Source organism: Trachemys scripta, chromosome 6 (assembly GCF_013100865.1).
Source record: "Trachemys scripta elegans isolate TJP31775 chromosome 6, CAS_Tse_1.0, whole genome shotgun sequence".
Lineage (NCBI taxonomy): Eukaryota > Metazoa > Chordata > Testudines > Emydidae > Trachemys > Trachemys scripta.
Genome location: NC_048303.1, coordinates 57,051,536 through 57,061,820, shown reverse-complemented (window position 1 = coordinate 57,061,820; position 10,285 = coordinate 57,051,536). Strand labels below are relative to the sequence as shown.

General features: G+C 43.2%; 1 long non-coding RNA gene across 2 annotated transcripts; it reads right to left on the bottom strand.

Annotated features, from left to right (window-relative positions):
* LOC117879674 lies at positions 1-9,964 on the bottom strand. Of its 2 annotated transcripts, XR_004646339.1 has the most exons (4): positions 9,857-9,964; positions 9,261-9,369; positions 3,951-4,578; positions 1-64 (listed from the first exon to the last, which is right to left on the bottom strand). It is a non-coding gene; the product is annotated as an uncharacterized LOC117879674 (long non-coding RNA). The 2 variants fall into 2 exon arrangements; XR_004646338.1 differs by lacking the exon at positions 1-64 and having other exon boundaries at positions 2,954-4,578.
* Positions 9,965-10,285: the final 321 nt, after the last annotated feature.

Sequence of the window (10,285 nt, the reverse complement as noted above, 5' to 3'; positions counted from 1 at the left end):
CTTGTCAGGGTAGTTAACCAACTCAGTGGAGTTCTCTGACATTTTTGCTTGAAGAAAATCTTATCTAAAGCAAAGGTTAAAGTGTTTATTTGTGGTTTCCATGAATGTTACTCAAATGAGCTTACAATCTATACAGTCCATATTTACAGGACAGGGATTCATACATGAATATATATTTCATAGCAAACATTCCAGAAGCTATAGCAGAATCAGAAGAGTATTGAGCAGTTTCTGATTTCCATTCAGGGAGAGCAAAAGGCTGGACTTTGTATCTTATCAGCAGATAATTCCCCTAGCTAAGGGGAACACAGACACAAAGTCAGGAGAGCCAACTGCTGTACCAATGTCATCTCCTGTCCCAGAAGAAGGGGCATGTCAGAGCAAGTTGGGAAGGGGACATGGCAGAGCTCAGCTCTATCATGATCCTCCACTGGCCTCTGGTCCCTCAGTGGCCAGTAGTGCAAGTTAGAGCGCCTACTTGCACCAAAGTCAAGTGTAGTATAGATGGGCATGGCCCATAGTATGAGACAATATGTGGAATAGCTGTTGTTGTGTAAGGATATAGAGTGTAGCTGTGACTTTCCATACAGGGACAGTGCGTGAACTGCAGGTCACAGTGAACAACAGGCTCTGGTATCTGTTGGGTAAGAGTTACGTAATCTTTAACTACAAATACCTAGGCTGTTAATACAGGTTCTCATTGCGTTAACCAAAAGACCACAATAATCAGAGTCTTGACACCACACTCTCCTACACATATTGCCCTGAGCCGAGTGGAGTTCAGACAGAGAGGAAAGTTTGGCCCTACCTTTCACAATTGTGACCTGGTGAGACTGAATCCTCTAGACCCAAAGGCGACTAACAAGAGAATACGTGAATACTTCTCGAGAGTCAAATTGAATTTGTTTTCACTGCCAACAGCTAATGACTGTCCTATCCTGATAAAGGGGTTAGGGCTAAGCGTTGTCACCTGATACCTCTATATTGATACAGTACTGGCATGTATCCTGGGTATTCACATTAAGACTTACTCCCTCCTAAAATTATTGTTCCTTATAACTACCAACATATAAAGGGAGTGAAAATTTGTAAAGTGGTTTATTCTTAGTTCTTACATATGATCTATGAGCAGTCTCTACTTTTGTGCATTGTATAGCATTAAGCTCATTGTTGGTGCTAACCAGATTGCCATAAAGAGCTATACATGAACAAAAATGGGATCATAAAACAGTCATAGAATTATATACTTATGTATATACATAGGACAGAAGGAAAACACTCTTTTGTTATTAAGCATTTATTACAAGAGTGAACAAATAAGATATATATAATTCCATGCAAAGGCTACATTAAAATAAATAACTAAAGATTATAAATTTAATCACTCAAAAGTCAAGAAATGAATAAATAAAGGACTTCCTGTTCTACCTCAAACTCAGGAAGAGAAGTATGTCTGTTCATCAACCAGCGGGTGTCCTGCTTTGCATTAAATGCTGGGGCAGTTGCCCCCCATTCTAAAAGATGCTTAGAATTAGCATCTGTTTCCCTGGAGATGCTGTGATGTCATTTTTCCAGTTCTGTGGCACATAGTTGAAACTCTGAAGTTCAGTGAGTAAAGCATAAGACCGGTTACAGAATTTTTAACCAATTGGATTGCTGTGAACCAGATCCCATTGATGAGCTGAATTCCTTCAGATAGTACATTGCATCTCCTTAAAATGAGCTGTTCATAAATACTCTGTGATCTAGCTGTATTTTTGTGAGGAGGTGAATTTAATTTTATTTTAGTGCTTATTTCATTGCTCTTTAACTGTGTTTCTCAAATAGAAACAGAACAGCCCTTAGACACAGAATTTTAGGAAAAATAACAACTAAATCTGGGCTGAACCAATAGTTTCAAACAATATATATATATATAATTTGTCTCTTCCCATAGAAAAGAAAGAAAACTGCTCACATGGAATTCCATTTAGTTCATGTGTATAGAATGAACTTGCCCCTTAAGGGCAGGGGTAATTAGCTGTGGCAAGCATCTATGCTAAAATGTAACCTGTATTGGGGAGAGCTAGTGCAAGACCTTCCACAACACTTAAATCCCAGGTTGGGACTATCTGTGGAGAAACTGATGGAGCATCCACTCCAGTGTGCCTCCAAGTTCCGTGTATGCTGCAGGAGTGGTTTCTGTGATAGCTTCACCAAGGGCTGTGTAGAGCATTGCATCAGGAGAAGGCCAAAGGCAATCTAGGGCAGAGGCCATGGGATCTCTTTGTGGCTTCACCATCATACTATGCAGACAACACAGAGAGACTGCAGCCAGTGCTCTAACCCTAGTTCCAGGACAGCAAGGGGAATGGGTTTTACCTCCCCAGCCCGACTGCCCTGCACTTCACCTCCTTGGAGCCTGATGCTTTGGCTTCTCTGGCCTTAAAATCCATGGGACCACTATGGTTATCTAGTTTGACTTTCTGCATAACAAGCCACTCACTAATTGTGGCAGTGGAGGGAATTATTCTTTTCTGCTATGGTAGCAAACACAACAATTTGTTATCTATATTTTAGAAGGACATTCAGTTTCAAATGCAGGTGAATTGAACTTCACATTTATGTAACTTTATCTTCTCCATATATAGTACACACACTCTGTAAGGCAGCAAAGAGATAAAGGAAAGAGCTCTCATGAGCAGAGTTCAGACACATTGTTGGAGTTGTGCTGAAAAACTTGCACTTCTTGGTTTCCAGTCTTTAGGTCCTCAGTTTCTATGGCTGTCAATCCAGCATCTTTCACAAGCACTAGTACAGTAGAACCTCAGTTACGAACACCTGAGTTATGAACTGACTGGTCAACCACACACCTCATTTGGAACTGGAAGTACGCAATCAGACAGCAGCAGAGACACACACAAAAAGCAAATTCAGTACACTACTATGTTAAACATAAACTACAAAAAAAGGGAAAGGGTTTTTTGTTTTTGTTTTTTTAAGATTTGACCAGGTAAGGAAACCATTTCTGTGCTTGTTTCATTTAAATTATGATGGTTAAAAGCAGCATGTTTCTTTTGCATAGTAGTTTTAAAGTTGTATTGTCAATGTTCAGTTGTAAACTTTTGAAAGGACAACCATAATGTTTTGTTCAGAGTTATGAACATTTCAGAGTTACGAACAACCTCCATTTCTGAAGTGTTCACAACTCTGAGGTTCTACTGTAGTCATTTTTCAAGAATACAAATGAAAAGGGTTTATTAAATAATGTAAAAGCAGAAAACCATTGGCTGACATGAACCACACAGGTCATAGGGAAAAGAAAAAAGAGTAACCCAACTGGTGAAGATGCCTAGTAATAATTAAAAGACGTGCGGGCACACACACACAGGACAAATTCTGCTCTCAGTAAATCCAGATGCAATTTTATCACAGTCAATGAGGTTGCACACAGTGCAGCCCTGTCATCATAGTGAAGGAACAGATGGATTCCCAAGAGTTATTTTGAATAAAAACCCTTTTTCTAATGTTACTAGATATTAAATCATATTGTAGCAGATAGCTATACACCACATTTGCTTGTTTGCAGTTAATTGTTTGCACTGTCACCTTATTTACTGTGCATGTGACTTAACAGAAATGCTATGACTGTATGATGAGAAACAATTTTTCACTAACGATTTCTGCAAGAAATAACTGTAATAGTACTTCATACATATAACCATAACACAGAGAAGATAAATTCTCTTATAATGAAGGGAAAATAATGTGAAAAAATATTAGCAGGATATTAGAATTGCATACTTTGACTTTGTTATAGACATTACACCAAGATAACCAAACAACTTTCTACCAGATGGACACTGAAAAACACTGTAATTGTCTTATTTGATGTTAGCTACTGTAAGCCTTTGGAAGGCCAGTGAGTCCAACATTGAGAATACATTCTCTGTGTAGATATCATACTTTACCTTGAAGCTGACATTTTCTTCGTTCTTCTTTTAACTCTTTAAGTCGTTCCCATTGTCTCAGTCCCACTGTGCATGGGAGCCCCAAATGCTGTTGTCAAGGAAACAGCTAAACTCTCCCAAACACAAATTCCCCATACCATCCTCAGTCCATCTGCAAGTTCACTGGGCAGCTCAGAAAAATGACAAACTACCCAGGAATACCTGCTGGTAAACTCTCTACAATTCTGCACATTTCTTGGAGCAGACACAGTATTTTGAAATGAAAATAAAATCAGAAAAGGCTGTTGGACTTGCAGAAGACACAGGAGTCACAAGTTCCCTGAGTCTCTTGGATCACTGTTGCTGAGACACTTGTGTTTACTCTTGTTTCTAGGTAACCAACATGCCTGTTCAGATAAGGAAGTGTACAGGAAAATGAGCTGTTGTATTTGTCTTATGCTGAAAGTCATTGATGAGGATTCTGCAGAATAATGTTAAAGGATGTCACATGCTTTTTGTGGGAGGAGGCCCTGGATTTGAGGAGAGAGCACAGGGAGCATCTGCCCCCTTGCAGCGGTGCAGGCGTCAGGCCAAGTAGTAACACAAGTGTTCAATGAGGGTTGCAGCGGGGGTAGAGGGTGTCACAGTGCTGTGGTGAAACAGGAGAGAAAAGTTGAACTGAGGTGCAGATCATAGAAGATTAGGGTTGGAAGAGACCTCAGGAGGTCATCTAGTCCAACCCCCTGCTCAAAGCAGGACCAACCCCAACTAAATCATCCCAGCCTGGGCTTTGTCAAGCCAGGCCTTAAAAACCTCTAAGGATGGAGATTCCACCACCTCCCTAGGTAACCCATTCCAGTGCTTCACCACCCTCCTAGTGAAATAGTTTTTCCTAATATTCAACCTCGATCTCCCCCACTGCAACTTGGGACCATTGCTTCTTGTTCTGTCATCTGCCACCACTGAGAACAGACTAGCTCCATCCTCTTTGGTAGTTGAAGCGTGCTATCAAATCCCCCTTCACTCTTCTCTTCTGTAGACTAAATAAGCCCCACTCCCTCAGCCTCGCCTCATAAGTCATGTGCCCCAGCCCCCTAATAATTTTTGTTGCCCTCTGCTGGACTCTCTCCAATTTGTCCACATCCTTTCTGTAGTGGAGGACCCAAAACTGGACGCAATACTCCAGATGTGGCCTCACCAGTGCTGAACAGAGGGGAATAATCACTTCTCTCAATCTGCTGGCAATGCTCCTATAATGCAGCCCAATATGCCATTAGCCTTCTTGGCAACAAGGGCACACTGTTGATTCATATCCAGCTTCTCATCCACTATAATCCCTAGGTCCTTTTCTGCAGAACTGCTGCTTAGCCAGTCAGTCCACAGCCTGTAGCAGTGCATGGGATTCTTCCATTGTAAGTGCAGAACTCTGCACTTTGTTCTTGTTGAACCTCTTCAGATTTCTTTTGGCCCAATCCTCCAATTTGTCTAGGCCACTATGGACCCTATCCCTACCCTCCAGCATATCTACCTCTCCCCCAAGCTTAGTGTCATCCAAGAACTTGCTGAGGGTTCAATCCATCCCATCCTCCAGATCATTAATGAAGATGTTGAACAAAACTGGCCCCAGGACAGACCCCTGGGGCACTCCGCTTGATACTGGCTGCCAACTAGACATCGAGCCATTGTTCACTACCCGTTGAGTCCGATGATCTAGCCAGCGTTCTATCCACCTTATAGTCCATTCATCCAATCCATACTTTTTAAACTTACTATCAAGAATACTGTGGGAGACCGTATCAAAAGCTTGCTAAAGTCAAGGTATATCATGTTCACCGCTTTCCCCATAGCCACAGAGCCAGTTATCTCATCGTAGAAGGCAATCAGGTTGGTCAGGCATGACTTGACCTTGGTGAATCCACGTTGACTGTTTCTGATCACCTTCCTCTCCTCCAAGTGCTTCAAAATGGATTCCTTGAGGATATGCTCCATGATTTTTCCAGGGACTGAGGTGAGGCTGACTGGTCTGTAGTTCCCCGGATTCTCCTTCTTCCCTTTTTTAAAGATGGACACTATATTTGCATTTTTTCCAATAATTCAGGATCTCCCCCAATTGCCACAAGTTTTCAAAGATAATGGCGAATGGCTCTGCAATCACATCAGCCAACTCCCTCAGCAGCCTGGGATGCATTAGATCCAGACCCATGGACTTGTGCATCCCCAGCTTTTCTAAATAGTCCTTAACCTGTTCTTTCACCAGTGAGGGCTGCTCACCTCCTCCCCATACTGTGCTGCCCAGTGCAGCAGTCTGGGAGCTGAACTTGTCTGTGAAGACCGAGGCAAAAAAAGCATTGAGTACTTCAGCTTTTTCCACATCATCTATCACTAGGTTGCCTCCCCCATTCACTAAGGGGCCCACACTTTCCCTGACCACCTTCTTGTTGCTAACCTTCTTGTTTCTGTACAAAACCCTTTTTGTTACCCTTCACATCCCTTGCTAGCTGCAACTCCAATTGTGCTTTGGCCTTCCTGATTACACCCCAGCATGCTCGAGCAATATTTTTATACTTCTCCATAGTCATCTGTCCAAGTTTCCACTTCTTGTAAGCTTCCTTTTTGTGTTTAAGCTCACCAAAGATTTTTCTGTTAAACCAAGCTGGTCACCTGCCATATTTGTTATTCTTTCTGCACATCAGGATGGTTTGTTCCTGTGCCCTCAATAAGGCTTCTTTAAAATACAGCCAGCTCTCCTGGACTCCTTTCCCCATCATATTAGCCTCCCAGGGGATCCTGCCCATCAGTTCCCTGAGGGAGTCAGTCTGCTTTTCTGAAGTCCAGAGTCCGTATTCTGTGTCTCTCCTTTCTTCCTTTTGTCAGGATCCTGAACTCAACCAACTCATGATCATTGCTGCCCAGGTTGCCACCCACTTCTGCTTCCCCTACCAATTCTTCCCTGTTTGTGAGCAGCAGGTCAAGAGGTGCACGGCCCCTAGTTGGCTCCTCCAGCACTTGCACAGGAAGTTGTCCCCAACACTCTCCAAAAACTTTCTGGATTGTCTGTGCACTGCTGTATTGCTCTCCCAGCAGATGTCAGGGTGATTGAAGCCCCCTATGAGAACCAGGGCCTGTGATCTGGAAACTCTTGTTAGTTATCCAAAAAAAGCCTCGTCTACCTCATCCTCCTGGTCTGGTGGTCTATAGCAGACGCCCACCATAACATCACCCTTGTTGCTCTCACCTCTAAACTTAACCCAAAGACTCTCAACAGGCTTTTCTCCATTTTCATACTGGAGTTCTGAGCAATCATATTGCTGTCTTACATACAGTGCAAGTCCTCCACCTTTTCTCCCTCGCTTGTCCTTCCTGAACAATTTATACCCATCCATGACAGTGCTCCAGTCATGTGAGTTACCCCACCAAGTCTCCGTTATTCCAATCACATCAGAGTTCCTTGCCTATGCCAGGACTTGCAATTCTTCCTGCTTGTTTCCTAGGCTTCTTGCGTTCGTATACAGGCACCTAAGATAACTAGCTGATTGCCCCACTTTCTCAGTATGAATGAGGAGGCCTCCCCTGTTGCACCCTCCTCCTTGAGCTGAACGCACAAATCACCGTCTCCCAGTTGGGATTTATTGAAGGGGTTCTAGGTTAATAAAATTGACATGAATTTGGAAAATGTCTCCAGTTTTATTCTTTCCATGCAGCTTTATAAGCAGTGAACTCAAAAATACAAAAGAAGTAGTACAGAGCATTGAGGGTAGCTTTTCTTTCCCCACTGCTCTCTGTCCAGCTTTCTAGTCCACACCTCTCTCGCCTATGAGAGTTCCACTCTCAGACCTATCTAGTGTAACTGTGACGTTGTGCAGTCTATATGGTTTTATAGAAACATAAGAAGTGAATATAATGTAACTGGAATATGCTTCATGCAAAAGGTCTCTTGTAAGGTATCATTACAAAGCTTATAATCTACTGAGTGTGATCATCCTATTTGTATAAATGTACCACTCTTGTATCTAAAACTAGAAATATGAAATATAACTCTGAGGGCCTATTGTAATTATGCAAAGTGTGGGCCATTAATAGTGGTTTGAAATCTTGATGACTCCCATTAACCAGGACCATTGTCTGCAGATGGCTGGGTTTACCTGTTAGTCTTCCTGTGTATGTGTGTGCTGGCAAGTGGATAATGAAGTCTTGCATTGACATGTGATCATGTCACCTAACCTGGAATCCAACTTTAACCGGGTGCTTTTCCACGGGGGGTGAAAACCCAGAGGGACAAAGGGTTCCCTCCTTATGCAAAAAATATATAAAGGGGTGAAAGAGAACAGAGGGAGAGAGGAGCCATCATGAAGAATCCCCTAGCTATCACCTGAGCTGCAACAAGAGCTGTACCAGGGGAAAGAATTGTGCCCAGGCCTGGAAGGTGTCCCGTCTGAGAAAAAGCTTACTGAAGCATCTCTGAGGGTGAGATTATCTGTATTCAGTTTGATTAGACATAGATTTGCGCATTTTATTTTATTTGGTGACTTACTTTGTTCTGTCTGTTACTACTTGGAACCACTTACATCCTATTTTCTGTATTTAATAAAATCACTTTCTACTTAGTAATTAACTCAGAGTATGTATTAATACCTGGGGGAGCAAACAGCTCTGCATATCTCTCTATCAGTGTTATAGAGGGTGAACAATTTATGAGTTTACCTTGTATAAGCTTTATACAGGGTAAAACGGATTTATTTGGGTTTAGACCCCAATGGGAGTTGGGCATCTGAGTGCTAAAGACAAGCACACTTCTGTGAGCTGTTTTCAGGTAAACCTGCAGCTTTGGTGCAAGTAATTCAGACCCTGGGTCTGTGTTGGAGCAGATGGGAGTGTCTGGCTCAGCAAGACAGGGTGCTGGAGTCCTGAGCTGGCAGGAAAAACAGGAATAGAAGTAGTCTTGGTACGTCGTGTGGCAGCTCCCAAGGGGGTTTCTGTGATCCAACCCGTCACAGTAACATATCTTCTAGGGCACTTATGCGTGCAGGCTGCTGCCCCTTATGGCTACTCATGCAAACCCTAGGCCTGTAGGAATGGCCTGCAATTGCATCTTGTGACTGACAGAGACTGCTGCAATGCCTGCTCTGCAGGCTGTGAAACTATGTCTGTCTCACTGCTCCCCCTTGCTGGATGGGAGCGGGGAAGCAGAGCTGGGAGGAGCAGGCAAGAAGTCCAAGGGACAGACAATATAGAGGACCCAGTCCTGGCCCCAGGCTCCCTGCTCTCAACCAGCTGCCCCCTCATCAGACATACCTTCCCACCTCCCAGAAAGTCCATCTTCTGTGCACATACCTTCACAAATCTAGCTGCCCATGCTCAGGCACCCCAGTATAGTATGCTGCCAAGTTTCATGAAGCTCTGTGTTCTCCCTCCACTGATGCTTGGGGCAGGGTGGATTGACCTGAAAATGAAGTTTATGGCTGAATAATTAGCAAATTATGTAATAAGCTAATTTACATATTAGTAAATAATTTGCATTAAATGTCACACATGTAGCTGCACAAAATTTAGCTGCTATACCTCCTCCTGTGCTTGAAGTCTCAGTTGCACATAATTATCTCCCAGCTGGCAGTAAAACCCTCAGATGTCTTCGAACACTCAATAACCCCCCCAATCCCTTTACTGGGTCAACGAGGTGTTCCTGAACAGACCCCACATCCCTTCCAGAGGGTTTCCAAAAGATATGCTCACCCATTCACAGAGGGCCTGGCTAAAATATACATGACTCTCCTCATCCCTAAGGAGGGAGCTCCATGTGGGTGGGAGAGTTGTCTAGCCATTTGCCCCACCCCTGGCATAGCTGCTGTGTCCTGAGGCAGGCACAAGGGGCAGTGCATGCTGCTTCTTTCTGAAGGACCATCTGTGAGGAGCTCTGCTAAATGAATTACCTGTGGCCCACTGAGTCTCTTTGCGTGCATCTGCATTGCCCAGGGAGAATGGCTTGGGTCAGCTCTGCCTGAACACTACAGCTCTGTCCACCCAGCTTCCAATGTGTGTCTGGCAAACAAACAAAAAAAGCCAGAATGTTGCCCTCTCTCTGTAGTCTCCATGGACAAGTTGAGTTATTCATTAATCACAGATGCCCATGTGTGATAGCTGTGGTATCTCAATGTACTTCATTTCACTGAGTTTGTTTATAGCTAGAACAGACTGAAGTCAATAATTTAGCAGTGCTGCTGTCAGCCTGACAGTACTGAGAAAACAACACTGAGTGATCACGCGTTGGAGGGAGATGACAATGTGACCAATCAGCTATTAAGATATGAGTAATATACATATAAATATGGTAAAAGGACTCAACCCTGTATGCGTATATA